Raw genomic sequence first — 18,939 nt, 5'->3', positions numbered from 1 at the left:
ATAAATTTAACTCAGGAGTTAAAATATCTGTACTCAAAAAACTATAATACAAGAATGAAATTGATGAAGATACAAATGAATTTAAGAACATAACGTGCTCATGGACAGAAAAAAAAAAATTAACACCATTAAAATACCCATAGTACCGAAAGCAATCTATAGTTTCAATGCAATCCTTATTGAAATAACAATGGGATTTTTTCACAGAAATAGAATAGTCCTAAAATGTATATGGAACCACAAAAGACCTCAAATAGCCGAAGCAATCATACGAGTGAAGAAAATTGGAGGTTATAACACTATCTGCTATAAAACTATGCTATAAGGCTGGTAATCCAAACAGCATGGTACTGGCATAAAAACAGGCACATACATCAATGGAACTAAATAGAAAGCCCAGAAATATACCCATGCCTATATAGTCAGTCTATGACAAAAAGGCAGGAATATAGATTCAAACATAAGTAGGTTTACAGTTGTTTGTATTGGAAAATAATACAATGATCAATAAATAATAATTCAAGAATAAACACCGTGTTTTGTGTATTCAAACTGTAAAACTACTTTTGCCCCACCCTGTATACAATGAGGTAAAGGCAGTCTCTTCAGTAATCACTTTTGGGAAACCTGGATTATGCATTCAAAACTTGACTAGAGTCAATTGTTCTAGTCACTAGACCAATTTCTTACACCATATACAAAGTGTTAGGTCTGATCAAATAATTGAATCAATACCCCCTCCCCTGGATACTGACCTTTAGGCCACTTCACAATGAACATTCCACTTGCTTACACCACATTCCACTTGCTAAGACAATTAATAATTCTCTCTCATCATTGATGTTTCTATCTCTCCCTCTCCCTCTCCCTTCCTGTCTGAGATCAATATCTATATATATATTAAATGTGCAGAGTACCTGAATAAACATTTATTCAAAGAAGACATTCAGATGGCCAATTCTATATAATAAAGAGGTAATATGCAAATTAACCCTCACACCCTCATAAGATGGCTGCCTGCCACCAGGCAGGCAGGGGCGTTAGTGAGGGACAACCAAACTACTGAATAAGCAGGCTGCGTGGGGTGACCAGGCTGGCAGGGGGGTTAGTGAGGGACAACCAAACAACTGAACAGCAGGCTGCATGGGGCAACCATGGCTGGTGGGGGGTGCAGTTGGGGGTGACCAAGCCAGCAGGTGGGGGCGACCAGGCTGATGGGGGAGGCAGTTATGGGCAACCAGGCTGCAGAGAGGGGCAGTTGGGGGTGACTAGACCAGCAGGGGGGGGAAGTAAGAGGCTACTAGGCCAGTGGGAGGGGGCAGTTAGGGGTGGCCAGGCAGACGGGGGATGCAGTTGGGGGCAATTAGACTGGCAGGGGAAGAAGTTGGGGGCAACCAGGCTGGCAGGGGGGGCAGTTAAGGGTGACCATGCCAGCAGGGGGGACCAGTTAGGGGCAACCAGCATAGCAGAAGGGGGCAGTTGGGGGCAATTATGCTGGTGGAAGGGCAGTGAGGGATGACTAGGCTGGTGGGGGGGCAGTGAGGGGTGATTAGGCCAGTGGGGGTCAGTTGGGGGTGATCAGACTGACAGGCGAAGGCAGTTAGGGGCAATCAGGCCAGCAGGCGGAGGTGGTTAGGGGCGATCAGGCAGGCAGGCAAGCAGTTAGGAGCCAGTGGTCCCGGATTGCGAAAGGGATGTCCAACTGCGGGATCTGGCTTAAACTTGCAGTCAGACATCCCCCAAGGGGTCCTGGATTGGAAAGAGTGAAGGCTGGTCTGAAGGACCTCCCCCCCACACCGTGCATGGATTTTTGTGCACTGGGCCTGTAGTAGACATATAAAAAATGCTAAGCATCACTAATCAGAGAAATGCAAATTAAAGCCTCAATAAATTTTAACCTCACACCTGTCAGAGGGGTTATCACTTATAAATCAACAAACAAGTATTGGTGAGCATGTGGAGAAAAGGGGATCCTTGTGCACTGTTGGTGGAATTTTAAATTGGTGCAAAGACTATGAAAATAGTATGAATGTTCCTCAAAAATTAAAAGCAGAACTACTATGTGACCCAGTAATCCCACTTCTAGGTATTTATCCAAAGAAATCCAAGGGTGGGTGGGAGAGATTAACTGGGGAATTTATATGCATATATGCATAGCCAATGGACACAGACAATAGTGCAGCAAAGGCTTGGGAGGGTTGGGTACTGGGAGGAGGGGGTCAATGGGTGGGGGGGGAACAAAGCAGACATTTGTAATACTATCAATAATAAAGATAAATTACAAAAATTAAATTAAAATATGAAAAAAAACAGAATAAACAGTTTGATCTAATTAAAATATACTTCTAAATTTTTGGATCAAATAATAAAAAAACAATGGAAATATGTTAAATAATTTGAAGTTCTAAAGTCTTTGAAATGCAGAGAGAAGCATCTCTCTCCTCCCTGGCACAACATTGAAATGCAGATTAGGGACTAAGCTTCCAACAGAATTGATAATAGGCATCAAAGTTCATCCCTGGGGAAAGGTTTTCTGCTACAAGGACAGAAAATAAGCCAAAAATTAGAGAAAAGATTTGGAACTATATCAGTAATAGGTTAAACAAAGCATCTATACAAATTCTGTGTTATTTGAGTAAACATGACCTAGGGTGATTAAAATGTTCCTGTATTTGGTTAAACAGTTAATATCCATCACAAGAAATAGGGTATACTTTTGTTTAAGGACCTAATTTTTTCCTTTGAAAACAGTCTTTAATTCACATTGATAATTAAAGTTAAAGTGTGTCTCAGTTGGTTGAGAGTCATCCCATACACCAAAAAGTTACCAGGTTGGGATGTTTCTCTTCCTCTCCATTCTTTTTTCTCAAAAAAAACACAAAACAAAACAAAACAAAAACAAACAAAAAAACCCCTGATTTTTCTAAGTGTATATTTAAGTTTGGGAAATCTCACCAACTTTAATATATTATGAATTTTATAATAATTCATCTTTTGGGGGGGGAGAGAAAATGGCGGAGGTTTAGACAGACGTGTCGGTGCCTTGTCCCGGAGCAGATAAGGGCGGGCAGCTGAAACGGGTAGCATACAGCCCGAATAAGCAGAGGAGATTCAGCTGAGACAGTCTGCAGCCAGGAAAGACAGAGAAATCCTGGATAAAGGGAACGGTTAGAGGCTGAGGCTGAAACCTCTCCAGGTGCGCCGGCACAGCCGCGGAGACCGTGCCATCTTGGGTGACTGTCGCCGGCATCCAGAGACCAGCTACTAACCCGGCAACAACGGCTCTCAAGCAGCGCGACTACGTGAACTCAGAGGAACTCGGCTTCTCCCCACAGAAAGGTTAGACTTTCCCCAAAGGTGTGGTTTGCAGTTTAGGTTGGAGAGTGGAACGCGCGCAGGGGGGTGGGGGCTCTGCGCCCCACAAAGACCGCGGCCATTGGAGCCAGCGTGACCCACGAGTGTGGAAGGGCACCCCCAGGGCTGCTGGCAGAAGGGAACGCTATAAATAAGCCCACAGTTGGACGGGACACAAACGGGCAGCCTCAGATTACGCCAGTTTGCCGGCTACTCGGTGCCAGGAGCCAGAGTGCGCGCAGAGACTTCGCGCAGATTTGGAAGGTGAAGCGTTGCGAGTACGCACAACTTCCCAGGCTCTTAAATCTGTGCGTTTGATTGTTGAACCCAGTGCAAGGGACTACCCAGTTGGGGTCAGTCACAGAGCTTGTAAGGGAAGGCTGTTTTGGGGGAGCCTGGGAAACAGAGCGGGGAGTGACTACTGGAAAACCAGCTCTGGGTGGAGGACATTCCCAGACCAGCTTCCAGTACAATAGAGAACACCTGGTCAGAGAGGTCCTATACCCTCGGAGGTCAATCCCGACGCACTGCCACCCAGAGGCAGAGCCATGAACTGACTCTTCTGTAAATACAGATAAGGGCTGTCTGGGAAACCAATGTAGCCTGCCTTAAAATCAGGACTGTGGCTTACAACACAGAGGAACAGTGTATCAGAGGAAAATTCAACATTCTCCTGAATACCTGGTGTGCCAAAAAGAGGAGCATAAGATCTGAAGCACCTTCATTACAGCCCATTTTTTTTAAATTATTTTTTTTTAATTATTGTTTCACCTTTTAACTAAGAAACCATTTATTTTCTTTTTTCATCACCTGATATTACCCTTTTAATTACTACATTTTTATTTTTAACCAGTATTATTACTGCTGCCATTTTACCTTTTTTTTTTTAAAGTGTCATTTTATTTTCTCTTTATTTTATTTTGGGACTAAGGTTCTCCATTCTATTTTCATCGTTCCTTTAGCATCATTTTCCTCTACCTCAATTGTGCTGCTGTGCTAAAACTCTCTTCCCCACTTTTCCCCTTTTGCTGTCCTGTTTCTCTTACCCTATTCCTGCTTTAGATTTTTCCTATTCTTCATACGCCCTGTCTAAATTTCACCCTACTTATATATCCCTTTTCCAATCACCTGCTCTAAATCCTTATCCACCTCTCCCTTATCTTTCTTCACTATCCAAATTTTTTATTCTCTCCTTTTCTCTATTGTTCTGTTGTTGCTTGCTAGATTGTTGAGTATATTGTGTTGTTTTTTTTTTCTTTTCTTTTCTTTAAGGATTGTATGTGAGGTTGTTCTGCTTTTTCTTTTTCTTTTTCTGTCTCCCATTCCCCCTCCCCACCCCACCCCCGGCCAGTTATTTTTGTGCTTCTGCTTTCCCTTGCCTCACTTGATATTATTGGCTGTTTGTAGTTTGTATTCACTCCAGAGATCCATTGCTGGAATTTGTTGGGATTAGTGGCGGTTCTATCGGAGTTTTCTCCTCATATGAATAGTCTCCTCCCCTCTTCTACTTCATTCTATTTTTCTTTTTCTTCTTCTTTTTTTTTTCTCTTTTTTCTGTTTTTCTCTCTATCTTTTTCTCTTCTTTCTTCCTTACCCCCCAACTCTCTTAGCTTGGGTGGCCATCTTTATTTGGGGTTATTAATACCGTAATTCATTTGTGTTCAGTGCCTGGTACGTTGTGCCTTGTTGTGTTGTATTTTGTGCCTTTAAATCAACGCAGCAGATCCAAGCAACAGCGGCCTCCTGATCTCCACACGCTCTGTCTGAGGAACAGCTGCTGTGGGTGAAGCCTCCCTCCACCAGCCAGAAGAGCCACAACAGCTGTGAACAGCACCCATCAGAAGACCCGCTAACAACAGAGGAGCAGCTGCTACCACAACCGCCCAAGGAGCAACCACAGCCTGAGGAGCCACTGCCACCTAGGGAGCAGCCACTGAACGACTCAATATCTATATACGTCAGTGAGATCAAACATGGGTAGACAAAGAAATCCCCAAAGGAAAGAAAAGGAGGACTCACCAGAAAAGCAGCTAAGTGATACAGAGGCATACAACATGACAGAAAAAGAATTCAGAATAAGGGTCCTAGAGTGCATACACCGGATGGAGGAAAAAATCAACAACTTATCCAAGAAGCAAGAAGAAACAGATGAAAAAATCGACAACTTAACTAAGACCCAAGAAGAAATGAAGTGCGATATAGCTGCAATAAAGAACACCATTGAAAGTATCAACAGTAGACTAGGAGAAGCGGAAGACCGAATTAGTGAATTAGAAGACAGGGAAGCAAAACACACCCAAACTGTACTTCAGTTGGAGAAAAAAATTAAAAGACAGGAGGAGAGCCTAAGGGAGCTTTGGGACAACATGAAACGAAACAACATACGAATAATAGGGGTGCCAGAACAACAGAAAGAGGAACAAGGATTAGAAAACCTATTGGAAGAAATAATATCAGAAAACTTCCCTGAGGTGGGGAAGAAAAAAGTCACACAAGCCCAGAGAGTCCCAAGCAAGGTGAACCCGAAAAGACCCACACCAAGACACATCATAATTACCATGGCAAATGTTCAGGACAAAGAGAGAATCTTACAGGCTGCAAGAGAGAGACGGAAAGTTACATACAAGGGATCTCCCATTAGATTATCAAATGATTTCTCAACAGAAACACATCAGGCCAGAAAAGAATGGACGGAAATTTACAAAGTGATGCAAAGCAAAGGACTGAATCCAAGAATACTCTATCCAGCAAGGCTATCATTCAAAATTGAAGGGGAAATAAGAAGCTTCACAGACAAAAAAAGGCTAAGGGAGTTTATCACCACCAAGCCAGCAATGCAAGAAATGCTAAAGGGACTGGTGTAAAAAGAAGAAATAAAAATCCCAGAAAGAAAACAGCCACACACACAAAAAAAGAAATGGCTACAATCAAGTACCTTTCAATAATAACTTTAAATGTAAACGGGCTAAATGCTCCAACCAAAAGATATCGAGTGGCTGAATGGATAAAAAATCATGACCCATACATTTGCTGTCTACAAGAGACCCACCTCATTAGAAAGGACTCACACAGACTGAAAGTGAAGGGATGGAAAAATATCTTTCAGGCTAATGGAAAAGAAAAGAAAGCTGGGGTAGCAATACTTATATCGGACAAAATAGACCTCAAAGTGAAGGCCATAACAAGAGATACGGAAGGCCACTTCATAATACTAAAAGGATCAATACAACAAGAAGATATAACCCTGATAAACATATATGCACCCAATGCAGGAGCACCCAAATACATAAAAAATCTTCTGGAAGATATCAAAGGAGAGATCGACAACAATACAATCATAGTAGGGGACTTTAATACACCACTGTCATCACTGGATAAGTCCTCTAGACAAACAATCAGCAAAGATACAGCAATACTAAATGACTCACTAGATCAGATGGACTTAATAGACATCTTCAGAACACTTCACCCCAGTGCCACGGAATATACATTCTACTCAAGTGCTCATGACACATATTCAAAAATAGACCATATATTGGGTCACAAGCAAAGTATCCCCAAATTCAAGAAGATTGAAATCATAAAAAGCGTCTTCGCAGACCACGATGGCATAATATTAGAAATAAACTGCAATAAAAACAACCCAAAATACTCAAACACCTGGAAGCTGAATAGCATGCTATTAAATATTGATTGGGTTACCAATGAAATCAAAGAAGAAATTCAAAACATCCTGGAAACTAATGACAATGAAAACACAACAATCAAAACCTATGGGACACAATGAAAGCAGTCCTGAGAGGGAAGTTTATAGCTCTACAGGCCTATCTCAAAAAACAAGAAAAAATGGTAGTAAATCAGCTAACTCTACAACTCAAAGAATTAGAAAGAGAGCAACAAGAAAACCCCAGAGTGAGCAGAAGGAAGGAGATAATAAAGATTAGAGCAGAAATAAATAACATAGAGACCAAAAAAATAATACAGAAAATCAATGAAACCAAGAGCTGGTTCTTCGAAAGGATAAACAAGATTGACAAACCTCTAGCCAGACTCACCAAGAAGCAAAGAGAGAGGACCCAAATAAACAAAATCAGAAATGAAAGAGGTGAAATAACAACAGACCCCACAGAAATACAAATGATTGTTAAAAAATACTATGGACAGCTCTACTCCAACAAACTAGACAACCTGGAGGAAATGGACAAATTCCTAGAAAAATACAACATTCCAAAACTCAATCAGGAAGAATCTAAAAATCTCAACAGGCCAATAACTATGGAAGAAATTGAAGCAGTCATCAAAAAGCTTCCAGCAAACAAAAGCCCAGGACCAGACGGCTTCACAGGGGAGTTTTACCAAACATTCAAGGAAGAACTAAAACCTATCCTCCTCAGACTACTACAAAAAATTCAAGAGGAAGGAACACTTCCAAGCTCATTCTATGAAGCCAGCATCACCCTAATACCAAAACCAGGTAAAGACAACACAATGAAAGAGAATTACAGGCCAATATCCCTCATGAACATAGATGCCAAAATCCTCAACAAAATCTTAGCAAATCGGATCCAGCAGTACATCAGAAAGATCATACACCATGACCAAGTAGGATTTATCCCAGGGATGCAAGGATGGTACAATATCCGCAAATCAATAAACGTGATACATCACATAAACAAATTGAAAGAAAAAAACCACATGGTCATATCAATTGATGCAGAAAAAGCATTTGACAAAATTCAACACCCATTTTTGATAAAAACTCTCAGCAAGGTGGGAGTAGGAGGATCATACCTCAACATAATAAAAGCCATATATGACAGGCCCACAGCCAACATCATTCTCAATGGACAAAAACTTACACCATTTCCCCTAAGAACAGGAACAAGACAGGGATGCCCCCTCTCACCACTCCTGTTCAACATAGTACTGGAAGTGTTAGCCATTGCAATTCGGCAAGAAGAAGAAATAAAAGGCATCCAAATTGGAAAAGAGGAAGTAAAACTGTCCTTATTTGCAGACGACATGATATTATACATACAAAACCCTACAGACTCCATCAAAAAGCTACTAGACTTAATACATGAATTTGGCAATGTAGCAGGATACAAAATTAACCCCAAGAAATCTGAGGCATTTCTATACACCAATAGTGAACTTTCAGAAAGAGAGATTATAAAAACAATCCCGTTTACCATCGCACCAAAAAAACTAAGCTACGTAGGAATAATCTTAACTAAAGAGGTAAAAGACCTCTACTCAGAAAACTACAGGACGTTGAAAAAAGATATAGAGGAAGACATAAACAGATGGAAGAACATACCGTGTTCATGGATTGGTAGAATCAACATCATTAAAATGTCCATACTACCCAAAGCAATCTATAAATTCAATGCACTTCCCATTAAAATACCAACGGCATACTTCAGAGATCTAGAACGAACTCTCCAAAAATTCATCTGGAATAAAAAAAGACCCCGAATAGCTGCAGCAATCCTGAAAAAGAACAAAGTAGGTGGGATCTCAATACCAGATATCAAGTTGTATTACAAAGCCACTGTTCTCAAAACTGCCTGGTACTGGCACAAGAATAGGCATATAGATCAATGGAATAGAATAGAGAGCCCAGAAATCGGCCCGAACCAATATGCTCAATTAATATTTGACAAAGGAGGCAAGAACATACAATGGAGCCAAGATAGTCTCTTCAATAAAGGGTGTTGGGAAAATTGGACAGATATATGCAAGAATATGAAACTAGACCACCAACTTACACCATACACAAAAATAAACTCAAAATGGATAAAGGAGTTAAATGTATGACAGGAAACCATAAAAATTCTAGAAGAATCCAAAGGCAACAAAATCTCAGACATATGCCGAAGCAATTTCTTCACTGATACAGCTCCTCGGGCACTTGAAACTAAAGAGAAAATGAACAAATGGGACTACATCAAAATAAAAAGCTTCTGCACAGCAAAAGAAACCATCAACAAAACAACGAGAAAACCCACTGTGTGGGAAAACATATTTGCCAATGTCATATCTGATAAGGGCCTAATCTCCAAAATCTATAGGGAACTCATACAACTTAACAAAAGGAAGATAAACAATCCAATCAAAAAATGGGCAAAGGACCTAAATAGACACCTTTCAAAAGAGGACATTCAGAAAGCCAAGAGACATATGAAAACATGCTCAAAGTCACTAATCATCCGAGAGATGCAAATCAAAACAACAATGAGGTACCATCTCACACCTGTCAGACTGGCTATCATCAACAAATCAGCAAACGACAAGTGCTGGAGAGGATGTGGAGAAAAAGGAACACTTGTGCACTGCTGGTGGGAATGCAGACTGGTGCAGCCACTATGGAAGACAGTATGGAGTTTCCTTAAAAAACTGAAAATGGAACTCCCATTTGACCCTGTGATCCCACTTCTAGGAATATATCCCAAGAAACCAGAAACACCAATCAGAAAAGATATATGCACCCCTATGTTCATAGCAGCACAATTCACCATAGCTAAGATTTGGAAACAGCCTAAGTGCCCATCAGTAGATGAATGGATTAGAAAACTGTGGTACATCTACACGATGGAATACTATGCTGCTCTAAAAAGGAAGGAACTCTTACCATTTGCAACGTCATGGATGGAACTGGAGAGCATTATGCTAAGTGAAATAAGCCAGTCAATGAAGGAAAAATACCACATGATCTCACTCATTCATGGATAATAGAGACCATTATAAACTTTTGAACAATAATAGATTCAGAGGCAGAGCTGCCTCAAACAGATTGTCAAACTGCAGTGGGAAGGCCGGGGAGGGTTGGGGGGCAGGAGGTAGGGGGGTAAGAGATCAACTAAAGGACTTGTATGCATGCGTATAAGCATAACCAATGGACATAAGACACTGGGGGATAGGGGAGGCTGGGGGACTGTCTAGGGCGGGGGGATAAAATGGACACATATGTAATACCCTTTGTAATACTTTAAGCAATAAAAAAATTAAAAAAAAATAATTCATCTTTTAAAGCCACTTAGTGTTGATTGATAAAATGTCAAAGTACAATTCTGCAAAAGCAATCTTATAGTGATCTAATGCTATAGGATCTTTTTGTTGTTTTATGCAAATTATTGGTTATAAAGAATCTAAAGGATATTTTCACTAATATAGCTAGACCAGGTTTTTATTCTAATGATTCTTTGATAATTAAATTGAAACAATATAATCTAGATGTAAGAAAATTTTTGTCTATTTTTTATAGCTAGATGAGGAATGGGGTAGCATTCAGGATGCCATACATCCAGAGGTTCTAATCCCACAGATATTCTTAGTCATTGCATTCTTAAATGACATCAGTAGAAGATTTATATTATTGATTATTTTATACTTAAAAACAACATATCTTTCTTTGTGGGGTCTGATCCAAAGATTTTAATATAGTACATATGGCTAAGTGCCTGATAATTTTCACTTATCACAAATTCCAAATTATGCTGTTAATGCTTGTCCAGGAACCACATATTGAGAGTCACCATTCTAAAAACAGTTGCCATTTGGAGCTAAACACTTTCCTCAGGGTTTAAGAGGGGCTAGTACCTAATATACCACCAATAATCACTAATCTAAAACACTCTTTTCTCAGTTTGTACAAGAAAAAAAAGGAGAAAGAAATAGAGTTATTTTATCAATAGCCTTTGTCAAATGTCAATAATTACTTAAAATTAATTCAATTCTCACTCAGACATCTGGAGAACTCCACAGAGCCAGCATTTTTTGTTTGTTTGTTTGTTTGCTTGCTTGCTTGTTTAATTTGACTGCTTATAGTATTACAGATGTATCCCAATTCTTTCCCCTTCTCTCCCTCCTCTGCAGCCTCCACCCCACCCCAGGCCTTCATGATCTCACTTATAAGTGAAATCTAATGAACCTAATAAACTGATGAACAAAGTAAGTCCAGAGGCATGGAGGCATGGAACAGACTGACAAATCTCAGAGGGGAGGGGGGTAGACAGGAAGAGATTAACCAAAGAACTTATATACTTAAATGCATATCCCATAGATACAGACAAGAGTGTGGTGAACATATCCAGTATTTTTATGCCTACCAAAAACAGGATATTGCTGACTTGTATTATACTCATAAGCAGTGATATTCCACAGAGAAATTGTTGCAATCATACCAGTTGTCACAACCCTCTAACTCAACAAAGTAAATAAAAGTATATTTTATCACTGTTAAAAAATGACAATATAACACCTTTCCTTTTTTTTTCCTTTTCTCTAAAAATAATTTATTTTAACCTTACTCAAACACAGTATTTTTTAAATTTTATTTTATGTAGTTTCTTTGATTTTATCTGGTGGAATTTTGAAATGTAAATTTTGCAACAGTTACAAATGTTGAAGTTATTTACTTAATGTCTACTGCAAACATTTTTCAAAGTGAACATAATGAAAAATACAATCAAGATATTATTTTCATACTAGAAGCCCTATACATGAAATTGGTGCCAGGGGCTCGGCCCTTGCAGCACTGGCTTTGTCTGGAAGGTTGTCTGGAATGTCTGTCGTCCTGATGTTCGTTCTGCCAACCAGTCTAATTAGCATATTAGCTCTATATTATATAGGACTAGAGGCCTGGTGCACAAAAATTTGTGCACTTGGGGCCGGGGGGAGGAAGGTCCCTCAGCCCGGCCTGTGCCCTCTCACAGTCTGGGACCCCTGGGGGATGACCATCTGCTGGCTGAGGCCTATTCCCCAGGGGATTGGGCCTAAGTTGGCAATCAGACATCCCTCTGGCAGCCCGACAGCTCTCGGGGATGTCCACTTGCCAGCGGGGAGCAGACCTAACCTGCAGTCGGACATCCTTAGCACTGCTGAGGAGACAGGAGAGGCTCCTACCAACACCGCTGTACTGGCACATCAGCCTGACTTGTGGCTGAGCAGAGCTCCTCCATGTGGGAGCTGACTGACCACCAGAGAGAAGCTCCTGCATTGAGCGTCTGCCCCCTGGTGGTCAGTGCGTGTCATAGTGACCAGTCATTCCCAGTCTTTCTGCTGTTAGGGTCAGTTTGCATATTAACCTTTTACTATATAGGATAGAGGCCTGGTGCACAGGTGGGGGCTGGCTGGTTTGCCCTGAATGGTGTCCCGGATCAGGGTGGGGGTCCCGCTTGGGTGCCTGGCCAGCATGGATGGGGGGCTGATGGCTGTTTTCAGGCTGACCGCACCCCCTTCAAGGTGGAGGTCCCCACTGGGGTGACTGGCCAGCCTGGATGAGGGGCTTATGGCTTTTTTCAGGCTTCCCGCACCCCCTTTAGGGTGGTGGTCCCCACTGGAGTGCCTGGCCATCTTGGATGAGGGGCTGATGGCTGTTTTCAGGCTGCCTGCACCCCCTTTAGGGTGGTGATCCCCACCGGGGTGCCTGGACAGCCTGGATGAGGGGCTGAGGGCTGTTTTCAGGCTGCCTGCACCCCCTTTAGGGTGGTGATCCCCACCGGGGTGCCTGGACAGCCTGGATGAGGGGCTGAGGGCTGTTTCCAGGCAGGCCAAGCCTGCAACTGAAGCTCCCAGTCTCTCCTTTTTTTCTTTTTCTTTTTTTTATTCTGGGATTTATTTACCTTCTATAATTGCAACACTGTTGTGGCTCCAGCTCCTAGACCTGCTGCCTGAAAGCAGGTATCTGAGATTTGTGTAGCTTCTATAGTTGCAACATTGTTGCATCCCGAGCTTAGAGCTGGGCCGTGGCAGGCGGGAAACCTTGGCTTCCTCCATTACTGGAGCAAGCAAGCCTCCTGTTCGCTTCAGCTTCCTGGCTGCCGGCCACCATATTTGTTGGCAGTTAATTTGCATATCACCCTGATTAGCCAATGGGAAGCATAGCGAAGGTATGGTTAAATACCATGTTTGTCTATTATTAGATAGGATTATTTTGAATTTGAACTAATGGACACTTTTTTAAAATATATATTTTTTTTTATTGATTAAGATATTATATATGTGTCCTTATCCCCATGTTACCCCCTATCCCCCTGATCATGCCCCCACCCCCTGTTGTTCCTGTCCATTGGTTAGGCCGATATGCTTGCATATAAGTCCTTTGGTTGATCTCTCTCCCTTACCCCACCCTCCCCTGCCTTCCCTCCAAGGCCCGACAGTCCAATCAATGCCTCCCCGTCCCTGGATCTGTCCTTGTTCATCAGTTTATGTTGTTCATTATATTCCACAAATGAGTGATATCATGTGGTATTTATCCTTCTCTGACTGGCTTATTTCACTTAGCATAATGCAATTCAGTTCCATCCATGCTGTGGAAAATGGTAAGAATTCCTTCTTTTTTACAGCAGCGTAATATTCCATTGTGTAGATGTACCACAGTTTTCTAATCCATTCATCTGTAGATGGGCACTTAGGCTTTTTCCAAATCTTAGCTATGGTAAATTTTGCTGCTATGAACATAGGGGTGCACATATCCTTTCTGATTGGTGTTTCTGGTTTCTTGGTATATATTCCTAGAAGTGGGATCACTGGGTCAAATGGGAGTCCCATTTTTAACTTTTTGAGGAAACTCCATACTGTCTTCCATAGTGGCTGCACCAGTCTGCATCCCCACCAGCAGTGCAGGAGGGTTCCTTTATCTCCGCATCCTCTCCAGCACTTGTCATTTGTTGATTTGTTGATGATAGCCATTCTGACAGTTGTGATATGGTACCTCATTGTTGTTTTGATTTGCATCTCTCAGATAACTAGTGACTTTGAGCATGTTTTCATATGTCTCTTGGCTTTCTGAACGTTCTTTTTGGAAAAGTGTGTATTTAGGTCCTTTGCCCATTTTTTGATTGGATTGTTTATCTTCCTTTTGTTAAGTTGCAAGAGTTCCCTATAAATGTTGGAGATTAAACCCTTATTGGTGATAACATTGGCAAATATGTTCTCCCATGCAGTGGGGGTTCTTGTTGTTTTGTTGGTGGTTTCTTTCGCTGTGCAAAAGCTTTTTATTGTCATGGAGTCCAATTTGTTTATTTTCTCTTTAGTTTCCAATGCCCTAGGAGCTGTATCGGTGAAGAAATTGCTTCGGCATATGTCTGAGGTTCTGTTGCCTTTGGATTCCTCTAGTATTTTTATGGTTTCCCATCTTACATTTAAGTCCTTTATCCATTTTTAGTTTATTTTTGTGTATGGTGTAAGTTGGTGGTCTAGTTTCATTTTTTTTTGCACGTATCTGTCCAATTATACCAACACCATTTATTAAAGGACTGTCTTTATTCCATTGTATGTTCTTGCCAACTTTGTCAAATATTAATTGAGCATATTGGTTTGGGTCAATTTCAGGGTTCTCTATTCTATTCCATTGATCTATATGTCTGTTCTTGTGCCAGTACCAGGCAGTTTTGAGAACAGTGGCTCTGTACTACAGCTTTATACATGGTATTGAGATCCCACTTACTTCGTTCTTCTTTCCCAGGATCACTGCAGCTATTTGGGGTCTTTTTTTATTCCAGATGAATTTTTGGAGAGTTCATTCTATGTCTGTGATATATGCCATTGGTATTTTAATGGGGAGTGCATTGAATTTTTAGATTGCTTTGGGTAGTATGGACATTTTAATGATGTTGATTCTACCAATCCATGAACATGGTATGTTCTTCCATCTGTTTATGTCTTCCTCTATCTCAATTTTCAATGTCCTGTAGCTTTTAGCATATAGGTCTTTTACCTCATTAGTTAAGTTTATTCCTAGGTATCTTAATTTTTTGTGTGCAATGATAAATGGGATTGTTTTTATAATCTCTCTTCTTTAAGTTCATTGTTAGTGTATAAAAAGGCCATTGATTTCTTGGCATTAATTTTGTATCCTGCTACATTGCCAAATTCATTTATTAATCATAATATTTTTTGATGGAGTCGTTAGGGTTCTCTATGTGCAGTATCATGACATCTGTGAATAGCGACAATTTTACTTCTTCTTTACCAATTTGGATACCTTTTATTTCTTCTTCTTGTCTGATTGCATTGGCTAGCACTTCCAGTACTATGTTGAATAGGAGTGGTGAAAGCGGACATCCCTGTCATGTTCCTGTTCTTAAGGGAAATGGTTTTAGTATTTGCCCATTGAGTATGATGTTGGCTGTACGTTTTTCATATAAGGCTTTTATTATGTTGAGGTATGATCCTTCTATTCCCACTTTGCTTTCACGTTTTTATCTGAAAAGGGTGTTGGACTTGGTCAAATGCCTTTTCTCCATCAATTGATATGATTATGTGATTTTTGTCTCTAAATTTGTTTAAATGGTGTATCACGTTTATTTATTTGTGGATATTGTACCAGCCTTGCATCCCTGGAATAAATCCCACTTGGTCATGGTGTATGATCTTTCTAATGTAATGCTGGATCCGGTTTGCTAGAATTTTGTTGAGGATTTTAGCATCTATGTTCATCAGAGATATTGGCCTGTAATTCTCTTTCTTTGTGGTGTCTTTATCTGGTTTTGGGATCAGGGTAATTCTGACTTCATAGAAAGAGCTTGGAAGTGTGCTTTCCTCTTGAATTTTTTTTGGAATAGTCTGAGAAGGATTGCTTTTAGGTCTTTGAATGTTCGGTAAAACTCCCCTGTGAAGCAATCTGGTCCAGGGCTTTTGTTTGCAGGAAGCATTTTTATTACTGTTTCAATTTCGTCAGTAGTTATCGGCCTATTCAGGTTTTTTGATTCTTCCTAGTTGAGTTTTTGCAGGTTGTATTTTTCTAGGAATGTGTCCATTTCATTGAGGTCATCCAGTTTGTTGGAGTAGAGGTGTTTGTAGTAATTTTTTACAATCCTTTGTATGTCAGTGAGGTCAGCTGTTACTTAACCACTTTCATTTCTGATTTTGTTTATTTGGATCCTCTCTCTTTGTTTCTTGGTGTGCCTGGTGAAAGGTTCATCAATGTTGTTTATCCTTTCAAAGAACCAGCTCTTGGTTTCATTGATCTTTTATATTGTGGGAGTTTTTTTGTTTGTTTGTTTGTTTGTTTGTTTTTTGGTCTCTATGTCATTTATTTCTGCTCTGATCTTTATTATCTCCTTCCTTCTGGATACTGTGGGCTTTTCTTGTTGCTTTCTTTCTAATTCTTTAAGTTGCAGGGTCAGGTAATTTATTACCATTTTTTTTTCTTTTTTTGCAGTAAGCTTGTAGAGCTATGAACTTCCCTCTCAGGACTGCTTTCATTGTGTCCCATAGATTTTGGATTGTTGTGTTTTCACTGTCATTTGTTTCCAGGGTGCTTTTTATTTCTTCTTTGATCTTTCTGGTAACCCAGTCATTGTTTAATAGCATGCTATATAGCCTCCAAGTGTTTGTTTCCATTGTTTTTATTGTAGTTGATTTCTAGTTTTATGCCACTGTGATCTGAGAAGATGCTTGTTATGATTTCTACCCTCTTCAATTTGAAGAGAGTTTGCCTATGTCCTAATATGTGGTCTATCTTTGAAAATGTCCCATGTGCAGTGGAGAAGAATGTATATTCTGTATCTTTGGGGTGAAATATTCTGAAGATGTCAATTAAGTCCATCTGATCTAGTGAGTCATTTAGGATTGCTCTTTCCTTGCTGTTTTTTTGTTTAGAGGATTTATCTAGTGATGTCAGTGGGGTATTAAAGCCCCCTACTATGACTGTATTGCTATTGATCTCTCCCTTGATATCTTTCAGAAGTTGTTGTATGTATTTGGGTGTTCCTGCTTTGGGTGCATATATATTTACCAAAGTTATATCTTTCTGTTGGATTACTCCCTTTAGTATTATGTAGTGGCCTTCCTTATCTCTTGTTATGGACTTTACTTTAAGGTCTATTTTGTCAGATAGAAGTATTGCAACCCCAGCTTTTTTCTCATTTCCATTTTCCTAAAAATTTTTTTTCTATCCCTTCACTATCAGTCTGTGTGAATCCTTTGTTCTCAGATGGGTCTCTTGTAGACAGCAGATATATGGGTTGTGTTTTCTTATCCATTTAGCTACCCTATGTCTTTTGATTGGGGCATTTAATCCATTTACATTTAATGTTATCATTGATAAATACATGTTTGTCGTCATTGTTATTCTTAATATTTGTGTTTATTCTTGTCTTTCTGTTTCTTCTCTTTACAGCAGTCCCTTTAGCATTTCTTGCATTGCTGGCTTGGTGGTAATAAATGCTCTTAGTGCATTTTTGTCTTTAAAGCTCCTGATTCCACCTTCAATTTTGAATGATAGCCTTGATGGGTATAGTACTCTGGGATTCAGTCCCTTGGTTTGCATCACTTTGTATATTTCATTCCATTCCCTTCTTGCCTGTGTGTTTCTGTTGAGAAATCCATCAATATTCTAATGGGAGATCCCTTGTATGTAACTTTCTCTTTCTCTCTGGAAGCTTTTAAGATTTGTACTTTGTCGTCGATGTTTGCCAATTTAATTATGATGTGTATTGGTGTTGGTCTTTTTGGGTTCATTTTTTTGGGGACTCTCTGTGCTTCTTGGATTTGCATAGTTTTTTTCTTGCCCATATCGGGGAAGTTTTCTGTCATTATTTCTCCGAACAGGTTTTCTATTCCTTGCTTCTCTTCCTCTCCTTCTGTTACCCCTATTATGCGGATGTTGTTTCCTTTTGTGTTGTCCCAAAGATCCCTTAGTCTCTCCTCTTGCCTTTTAATTTTTCTTTCTAGTTGCTGCTGTGTTTGTGTGTTTTTTCCTACCTTGTCTTCTAGCTCGCTGATGCGGTCCTCAGCCTCTCCTAGTCTACTATTCAAGCCTTTCATTGTGTTCTTTATTGCAGCTATGTCGTTCTTCATTTCCTCTTGGTTCCTTTTCATATTGGTTACGTTCTCATTCACCTCCTATAATTCTCATTGAGTTGTGTATATTTGTCATGCAGCCTTTTGAGCATTCTTGTAACCATTACTCTGAATTCTGTCTCTGATATGTTACTTGCCTCGGTTTCATATAACTCCCTCTCTGAAGATGCCTCTTTTTCTTTCCTTTGGGGGTTGCTTTTTTGTCTCCCCATGTTTTGCTCTAACGTTTTAATTGTTTCTGTGTCCTAGATATGACTGTTTTGCTACACCAGTTCTTTTTAGGAGGGTGCTGCTTGTGTGATCACTCAGGTCTCCTGAGCTTGCTAATCTAGCATATCTCCCTACTTGAGCTGTTTGGGTTTTCTTGATGTAGGCCTGCGAGCTGGAAACGTGCAACCACAGTGTCCAGATGTCAGCAGCTGGGGAGGGGTATGTTCCAATTTTTGCTGTCTTGCGTCCTTGGCTAAAATTGCACATGCCCAGCAGGGGCTCACAGAGGTACCCAGGAGCTGTCTGTCAGGGTGGTAGGGCTTAGGAAGCCTGCACACTGGAAAGGCACAACTGTGGTTTCCAGAATGCTGTAGCTGTAGTGTGGGAAGACTCAGTTTTTGCTGATGGGCCTGTGGTTGGATACCCATGCTCCCAGTGGTTGCTCACAGGGACACCCACGGTGTGCTTGCCAATGCGGCACCTTGGCTCACTCTGAAGGGCCTTGTTGAAGCCAAGGTATCCAGGAAGAGGGTATTCAGAATTTCTATTGTTGGAGCAGTGCAC

This window comes from Myotis nattereri, assembly GCF_964212035.1.
Source record: "Myotis nattereri genome assembly, chromosome: X".
In the NCBI taxonomy this organism is placed as follows: Eukaryota; Metazoa; Chordata; class Mammalia; order Chiroptera; family Vespertilionidae; genus Myotis; species Myotis nattereri.
The sequence above is the reverse complement of the archived record's forward strand: the minus strand, read 5'-3'. Positions refer to the sequence as shown.